We start from the raw sequence: 8,274 nt of genomic DNA, 5'->3' as shown, positions 1-8,274 counted from the left end.
TCCAGCAACAGGCTGGGCCACATCCCTGGAATCCACAGCACGGGGCATGTGGAGGAGGCATCTGCCTGGTCACAGAACAGCAGAAGGGTGCCCACCCTTTTCCAAGCCCCCTTGGATTCTGCACTGTGGGCTGGGTGGAGCTCCTCTCCAGCCAGGAGTTCGGTGGCCCGTGTCTCCAAGGTCACGGGCAAATAGCAGGTGCAGCGCAAATGCCCCTTGACCAGGATCAGCTGGGCCAGGGAGGAGATATGAGCTGAGCCAGGCCATCCACCAACATGCTGGTGCCCCACTGCTCCTGGGGGCTGGGATGGGGCAATGAGGGGCCCTGCCCTAGATGAGGACGAGCTAGAAGGATGGATGAGGATGGGACATCTCCATCGCTGCTGGGCGCAGCTCTGGGAGACAGCAATTTTAGCGCAAGCCCCAGAAAGGTGCTCCTCCCCTGACTGACCCACTGCACGGCTTTTCCTGCTTCCTGTCCCAAGATCCCGATTCCAGCCCGGACACTTACACGTCCCCATGCTCCACGGGGAATGACGCCAGCAGACCTGCGCCTCCCATCGCGTGAATCCAACCAAGTGCCCTCGCGGGCCCAGGAGCATTGTACCAGTGCAGAGCAGGAGCAGGAGGCCAGTCGATCAGAAGTGTGTGTGGGGTGGGGGGGTTTGACACCTACAAGGCATGATGTGAGGGGCAGGGCAGGGGACCCTGCTCTGTGGGTGCTGGCAGGGTGAGGGCGTGCCAGACTGCTGCATAGCGAGGTGCCGGGGGATTATACAAATGGGGGTGGGGTGGGGAGGAGAATCTGTGTGTCAAAGCAGCACCCCCCCCACACACACACACACATCTGAAGGCTGCTCAGCATTTTCAGCTCACCCAGCTCTTTGCTAGTATCACAAACGCTGCACACAAGCATTAACCATCCCCCACACACCCCCAAGAGGCAGGCAGACTTTTGCCTCCCCCTTTTCACAGTTGTGGAAACTGAGGCAGGGAGCCCAAGGCTAAGGCTGGCTGCCTGCTTTGAAAGGAAGGGCCCAGCGCCCAGGGGATGCTGATGGGACAGATGTGTGCTCCAGCGCCACCTGCTGGTTCTTGGCTGTCCATTGCTCTGATGATGACAAATCTGTGCAGCTCATCTGTTGTGGGTCTCATGGTGTGTGCCCCCTGATGACTGTACAAGCCAATTCCAGAGGTGCACATTTTGCTGCAGATGGTGCATAGAAAGCTCACAGTCAGTGGGTTGTGCGCTGCTGGTGCTCTGTGACGTCGTCCGCATGCCTCATGTAGACGCCGGCAGCGGTCTTCCTCAAAGGCGATGCAGGTATTTCTGACTGTTGCACATCACTGTGTTCTGTCGCTGGCAGCGTCCTCAAGGTCCCTAGGTTTGATACTGCTGTACTGCAGATTGGCTTTGATGGTGTCCTTGTAAGGTTTCCGTGGATGACCTATATGCCGGATGCCCTGGGAGAGCTCACCGTACAGAAGCTGGCGGGGGATTGTGTTGGCATCCATGCGGCTGACATGACCAGTCCATGGTAGCTAGGACTTCATGATCATCATTTCGATGCTTGTTATCTGGGCTCTCTCGAGCCTGCTGGTTAGACTAGAGGCAAACCCTGTTTGGGTCCCTCTGTTAACAGGTGGTGACATCCCTGTGCTGGTATTGGATTTTATTAGGTGTTTTGCAGTGGTACCTAGAGGTCCCCAACCAAGGCCAGGGCCCCGTCGTGCTGGGTGCTGCACAGACACATGGTGACAGAGATCAGGGCCCCATTGCACCAGGGGCTGAACAGACACACAGTGACCAAGATATGGGGCCCATTCCGCTGGGTGCCGCACAGACACAGATTGAGGGAATGTCGCTGCTCCAAACAGCTTATGCTAATTAGACAAAGGCTGGGTGGGGAAACTGAGGCACAGAGTGGAGAAGGATTTTGGTCAAGGTCACCAGCAGGCCAGTGGTACATCCTGGAACAGACCCTAGCTCTCCTGAGTCCTGGTGCATGGCCCACACTCCCTCTTCATACTGGCAGGATCCTGGCCTGGGAAAACTATGTCCTGGAGTGACCAGTGCACTTTTCTGATGGGAAGGAAACTCAGTGTATTTAGATTATCCAAGGGAAGTTCAGAGGTGCCTTAATCCTAGTCTTTCAGCACTTGCCTGGGGACATGCCCGAGAGCAGAGGGCTCGCCAATCCAGCTGACGAAGACAGAGGCCATCCAGCGGCTGCAGCTGAAGTGAGATCAATTCAGACTGGAAATAAGGTGCCAGCATTTAACAGGAATGAGAAATAACTCTCACGCTCCGAACGACTGATGCAGGGACGAGAGAGGGAGGATTCTTTGTCACTGAGGGTCTTTAAATGAAGATTTGATGTTGTTCTAGGAAATCTAGCTCAACCATAAGCTATAGGCTGGAGGCCGGAATCACTAGGGGGTCAGATTGGATGATCAGAATGGTCCTTTCTGGCCTCATTATGTATGAAAACTTGTCTTGCTTGCCCCCAGAGCTCCTGACATGCCTAGCTCCTAAGAGAACATACTTGATCAGACCATAGTCCATCTAGCCCAGTGTCCTGTCTTCCAACAGTGGTCAATGCCAGGTGCTTCAGAGGGAATGAACAGAAGAGGTAATCATCAAGTGATTCAGCTCTTCTCGCTCATTCCCAGCTTCTAATGGATTTAGGGATACCCAGAGCATGGAGTTGCATCCCTGACCATCTTGGCTAATAGCCACGGAGGGACCTGTCCTTCAGGAACTGATCTCATAACTGGGTTAAAACAGCATACTTTTTGGCCTTCACAACATCCCCTGGCAATGAGTTCCACAGGTTGACTGTGCGTTATGGGAATAAATGCTTCCTTTTGTTTGTTTTCAGCCTGCTGCCTATTAATTTCATTGGGTGACCCCTAGTTCTTGTTATGTGAAGGGGTAAATAACAGTTCATCACCCCACCCGCAACCAGTCAAGATTTTATAGACCGCTGTCATATCCTCTGTAGTCTCTTTTCCAAGCTGAACAGTCCCAAGCATTTTAATCTCTCCTCATATGGAAGCTGTTTCAGCCTGTTTGTTGCCCATCTCTGAACCTTTTTCAATTCCAAAGTATCTTTTTCGTGGTGGGACAACCAGAACTGTCCGCAGGATTCCAGGTATGGGCGTACCATGGATCTATATAGTGTCATTATGATATTTTCTGTCTGATTCTCTATCCCTTTTCCTAATGGTTCCCAACATTCTGTTTGCTGTTTTGACGGCCACTGCACATTGAATGGATGCTTTCAGAGAACTATCCATGATGACCCCAGGATCTCTTTCTTGAGTGATGACAGCCAATGTAGACCTGTGACGCTGTACCCCATAATGCTTTATGGGAATATGACATAACTGGAATATGTTTTGTGCTGCCTGTGCCATGTAACATATCTCTGTAAAGGTTATGATCTACTGAATCTATTTGTACACATATATCATTTTGTACCTGAGGTTAAGAACACTGGCTGTATACTTGCATGATTTCTAAGTAAGCTTTGTGAGGCATTTGGTCAGCATCTTTACGAAGGAATTTGCAAGGTTAAGTACCCGATCAGGAAGCACTTGGGGAACAAGGCGTCTTGGAATGCTCCAATGCACATCATAAGTCTTCCTGGAGCTGTACAAGATTCCATGTGGACAATGGCTTCTGCCTGTAAAGAGTGAGTCATGCATGGACATGGGACTGGCCCAGGTGACTCCAGAACTCCATCTTGGAGCTGGACTTTGCATAGGAGCGAGGAAGGGGGTCTCCACCCACAAGAGAGAGAGTCTGTTTAAACCCATGGGAGATACACACTCCCATTTTGTCTTCAGCTGGCTAAAGAGAGAGCTTCTCCATCGCCACCCACCCCCAGGATACTGAAAGACACTGGAAGGAAGGACAGAGACTGCAAGGGGCGTGAGTGATTGCTGGCAGGCGCAGCTCCAGGCACCAGCAAAGCAAGCAGCTGCCTGGGGCAGCCCATTTGCAGGGGCGGCAGCTAGCAGGGATCAAGGCTGGGAGCTGAGAACCAACAGGGGGCCCTGGGAGCTGTAGTTCCTTGGTTAGCTCCCTGCCTATAGAACCAGCCCTGGAGCAGGGAAAGAACTACATTTCCCAGCATTCCCTTGGCCGCTATCAACAGGAAAGGAGGGGAGGGAGTATGGTAGCTGAAACCTCATGGTGCAGCTTGCTGTGAATGGAGAGCTCACTGCTAGGGCGGGGTGGCACTGTGAATGGGGAACACGTGTGCCCAAGGAGTAGAAGGCTTTGGCCCAGATAGCCCCTTCAGGAGACTTCCCCAGCTGGCTTAGGGATACTGGTGTGACCTCACCTTGCAGCCCCCAAGGAAGGAATTGGGGGAACTAAATGGACAGTGCCCCTCTCTCTCTGAAGCCTAGCAAGGGAGGTACGGGGATCCCACTAGAATTTAAAATGCAAAGTAAGGGAGGGGAAGCTCTGGACCTGGGCAGCTTTAGACACAATACCAGGGAATTAGGATGTCCACTTCTGAGCTATGGAAGCAGAAATTGACTTTTCCTTTCCAGATTTAGCAAATATTCAGAAAGGGAATCTAGCACCTGCCTTCCAGATTTGAACACCTCAACATTCCGGAGGGCCCAAGCTCCGTTTGGGCAGCTGGTACTTCATTTCTCCCAAATCCAATATACTGATCCACTGTAACTTGCTGTAGAAAAAATAGATAAAATTGAGCAAGAAATGCTTCCCAGTGGTTATTAGGACTGGAATTGCTATTTTCAACAGCCATGGCCTTTTAAGTTTTATTTGTTTAAAAGGAAGACAGTGATATTGCATTGGCAAATTCCCCATAGAAATAAAGAGTGGAACAAAAGAATAATAAAGGCACCTTGACTTTTCCTCATTTATGGAGGACGGTCTTATAATATGCATCCAGATCTCCTCCAATCACACAAGCTGAAAATTGTTCCACTTTACTGCAGCTCTGTAACCATATGGGAACCAATCCTGTCTGTGTTCTGTGCACATCCAAAATTCCTGCTGAATGACCCACCCTGGGAGCGAGTTACCAGTGACCCAGGGCTGGGGCAGAAGGAGGGTGCAGATGGGGGAGGAGGGGAAGAGCCCAGGGCTGGGGTGGCAGGGGGTGGGGGGGCACTGGTGGGGGAGAAGGGAGGTGCCCAGAGCTGGTGCAGCACGGGGTGTGTGTGAGCCCAGGCCTGGGGTGCCAGGGTGTGGGGGGGAGGCCCAGAGCTGGGGCAGCAGGGGGTGCAGGTGGGGGGGGGAGAGCCCAGGGCTGGGGCAGCAGAGTGGTGCGGGGGAGAGCCCAGGGCTGGGGTGGGGTCAGCCAAATTTTATTTTTCTTGGGGCTGCAGAAAACCTAGAGCCGGCCCTGATTGCTGGCCCCAGGCTAAAAGGAGATGAGTCTGTAAAAGGGAGCATTCTGGAACTGGTGAGATTATCTGTATTCAGTATGATTAGACATAGATTTGCACATTTTATTTTATTTTGCTTGGTGACTTACTTTGTTCTGTCTGCTACTACTTGGAACCACTTAAATCCTACTTTCTGTATTTAATAAAATCACTTTTTACTTATTAATTAACTCAGAGTATGTGTTAATACCTGGGGGAGCAAACAACTGTGCATCTCTCTCTATCAGTGTTACAGAGGGTGAACAATTTATGAGTTTACCCCGCATAAAAGTTTTATACAGAGTAAAACAGATTTATTTAGGTTTAGACCCCATTGGGAGTTGGGCATCTGGGTGTTAAAGACAAGCACACTTCTGTTGGCTGCTTTCAGGTAAACCTGCAGCTTTGGGGCAGGTAATTCAGACTCTGGGTCTTTGTTGGAGCAGATGGGAGTGTCTGGCTCAGCACGACAGGGTGCTGGGGCCCCAAACTGGCAGGGAAAGCAGGGGTAGACGTAGTCTTGGCACATCAAGTGGCAGTTCCCGGGGGGGGTTCTGTGATCCAACCCGTCACAAGACCCCATTATTTTGTATGTGTGGTTGGGATTATGTGCATTATATGCATTACTCTGCATTTCTCAACACTGAATTTCATCTGCCATTAGCTCCCCTCCAGTCATCTGGTTCAGAGGCTGTTTTAAGTGATAGGGTACATACCACAGTTAGTAGTTCTGCAGTTTCTTAGCTGAGGTCCTCCAGAACTCTTGGGTGAATAACATCTGTTCCTGGTGACTTCTTAGTTTAATTTGCCAATTTGTTCCCAAACCCTCCTCTATTGACACCTCAGTTTGGGCCCACTCCTCAGATTTGACACCAAAAAAAATGGCTCGTGTGGAGGAATCTCCCTCACATCCTCTGTGGTGAAGACAGATGCAATGAATTCATTTCGCTTCTCTGCAACGCCATTGTCTTCCTTGCGTGCTCCTTCAGCCCGTCCATCGTCCAGTTGATTGTCTGGCAGGCTTCCTGCTTCTGATGTATCTAAGTATTTTTTTTTGCTCTTCGTTCTGGAGTCCTTTGCTAGTTGCTCTTCCAGTTGTGCTGTGTGCAGCAGGGGGCGCAGGGCTGGTGTGCTTGGCGGCTGGCTAGGGGGAAGCACCTCCAGGAGTTTGCATTGGAACCTGAGTGTGGAGCCCCTGCAGGGCGGATGCCCAGTCAGCCATGAATTGGTCTTGCTGATGCTAATCAACTAATTACCTTTGCTCATTCTGGAGATGGGAAACTGAGGGTCAGGGACATTCATCTCCCAGCTTTTTAGGGTTCCTTGTGCCAGTACTTTCCTTTGTTTGCACCCCCTCCTCGTATACATCTCTCCCCGCCCCACCCAGTGGGTCCTGGGTGATGCCAGGAGAGCAAAGGGCACCCAAGTTTTGCACCACTAAATGCGCCATCCTCCCAGGTGAGCTGCTGCAGGGTGCAAAGAGCCAGGCTGGAGGGACTCAGCTGGGTCCTCCGCTCTCTGGACCATGGGACACTGAGCCAACCCCTGAAAGCTGGGGGACATGGTCAGCGCTGCCCCCAACTCACGGTCCTCATCCCCACCCTCCGGCTCCTACAGCCCCCTCTGCAGCGGGGCCCAGGCAGCCTCTATGGAGGTCATAGCACAGTGCCTTTGGGCGGGGGGAAGTCGCCATCTACGGGACTCGAACCTGGCACCTCGGGAACGAAAAGCAGCAGCTGAGGCTGGAGCAGAGTGTTTAGGGGACAGCATCTGCAGGGCTGCGGCCTGCTCAAATTCCATCCCCTGCTTTCCAGCAGAACCCCCCCTCACTGCAGCACAGCTGGGGTTCTTGTAAGGGCCAGGCCCGGGCTGGGGGGCTGGGATTACCTTCCAGAAGCACCCATAGCGCTCAGCATCTCCTAGCAGGCTACGTTTCTGCAGGGTCCCTCTTGCCCACAGGTCCTGCGTCACCCCTTGCCATTCCCCGGACCCTGGCTGGCTGCAGCTGGGAGGGTGCGAGAAGGTGGCTCATACCTTCCTGCCTCCCATGCGCAGACTCCCATGGCGCTCTGGTTACCAAGGGGGCCAGCCCATTAAAACTCAGGGAAGAGGAACCCCCCCCCAGTTGGGTGGAAATAACCCAACAAGGACAGCATCGGCTCCATGCAGTGCGTCCTAAATTCCAGGAGCGGCTGGTCTGGGATGTCTGTCGGGAGTAGAGGGGGGGTGGGGACACACACTCTCCAGCTCCTCCTGGCCGGCAACCTGGAGAGTGACACAGCCTCCAGCTGGGGAAACAAATGAGGCTTTGGCCAATGAAGCAGCCGCAAGCGCCCGTCCCCCGGGGCAGGGATGGTACTTAAAGGCCCGAGCTCTGCCCCCCAGGATCAGGGAGCAGAGTAGGGAGTAGAAAATTCCTCCTGCAGTTCGCCTGCAACAGGCAGAGGTGAGAAACATCAGGGGGTGGCTAGTGGGCAGAGAGAACAGGGCGGGAATTCCGGCCCGGGCCAGCTGCTGGCCCCACCTCTGCGCAGCTTCAGCCCTCCTGGAAATCACCCCTAGGACCGACATGACAGCATCACTCACCAGGCACCGGCGGGTGGGCACCACCACTGCTCCAGCCGAAGACAGGGAGCACCAGAGCCAGGCTAGCTGGGGCACCAGCAGCACTGACGAGGCAGCCGCCAAGGCATTAGCTGCTCAGTGCTCAGATGGGAGCTGGCCAAGGCAGACCCAGGCTGTAGCAGTGCTCCAGTCGGTGCTGTTAGGGAGCGTTGAGGTGCTGGAGCCCTCCTGGTCACTGCAGATCCTGCAGGCGGGAGCGTTAGCCCCATTCTAGCGGCTGAGGCCCCGGGGCTCAAG

This window comes from Gopherus evgoodei, unplaced genomic scaffold (assembly GCF_007399415.2).
Source record: "Gopherus evgoodei ecotype Sinaloan lineage unplaced genomic scaffold, rGopEvg1_v1.p scaffold_34_arrow_ctg1, whole genome shotgun sequence".
Lineage (NCBI taxonomy): Eukaryota > Metazoa > Chordata > Testudines > Testudinidae > Gopherus > Gopherus evgoodei.
This window is presented reverse-complemented; position numbering follows the sequence as displayed.